This window comes from Austrofundulus limnaeus, unplaced genomic scaffold (genome assembly GCF_001266775.1).
Source record: "Austrofundulus limnaeus strain Quisiro unplaced genomic scaffold, Austrofundulus_limnaeus-1.0 Scaffold83, whole genome shotgun sequence".
Taxonomy (NCBI): domain Eukaryota; kingdom Metazoa; phylum Chordata; class Actinopteri; order Cyprinodontiformes; family Rivulidae; genus Austrofundulus; species Austrofundulus limnaeus.
In genome coordinates, this window is record NW_013952485.1 from 572,966 (window position 1) to 574,118 (window position 1,153).

Consider the following 1,153-nt stretch of genomic DNA (forward strand, 5'->3'; position numbering starts at 1 on the left):
CTATTCTATATGTTGATTATACTTGTTAAGACAAATAGAAAAAGTTTCATACAGAAAAAATACTTTCAACTATTTTAAAAACGTGTTTAAACTTTGGAACAGGTCAGTTTGACCCACAACATACTAGGAGGGTTGATGGGGGTGGGTGATACTAGGAATTTTGGTATCTGTCCAAAATCAAGTGCTAGTATTGCTGACACTGATAGGGGAGACAGTAACACTTCATGCATTTGACTCTATTGCTCAGTGATGGTTTGTATCAGACAAAACAAGTTTTATACAATAAACTTACATCTGTCTGTTAATAATCAAAACCATTTAAAGATGATTAAAGTATGTACATTCACAATTTGCATTTGAAATCTAATTGTTTGGGGGTGGTTGCAGCATGTTAATACAGTATAATCATAAAGGTTTATAGTTTTATAATTTTTATATGTATTAATAATATTATTCTATTCATAAAAATGTAAGTTATAACAATATTCCAATGTTATTTATTTATCATTTTTGATCAAATGACAATATAAATTTGCCTTAATGAGTAGGCCTTATATACAGATGTCAAAGACTCAAACTGATTTAGAATACAGTAGGCTTTCAGTGACAGGAAGAATGAAACAATTTGTGAGGCAAAACATTTGTTTTGCCTTAATTGTCAGTGTATGCATTCATTATGCCAAATTTATATTTAAGAAAACTGGGATGGTCTCTCCAAACTCCTTCCACGCCTGAGTTTTTGCCTCAGCGACCATCCGAGCCACAATCCTCTTGGACTGCCGATACCTATAGGCTGTTTCCAGAGTCCCATTGCCGGTGTCCAGGGTTCGAGGGTTGCCGGCACAACAGGCACGGAATATGTTCAAAATTCTCCTGGACGTGTGAATTGAAGCTTTGTCTGACAGGAGACTGCCAGACATTCCCAGCAAACCCTCACTTTCTGTTTGGGTCTGACCAGCATCCTCCCCCACCAACGGAGCCAGCCCACCACCAGGTAGTGGTCGAAATGTGGCCTAGGGTGTCCCGGTGACAAGAGCACATGTGGACACACTTATGTTTGAACATGGTGTTCTGTGCTCTTCGTGGATGGTCCATAACGAGCACAGAAGTCCAATAATAAAACACCACTCAGGTTCAGATCGGGTGGGGGGGG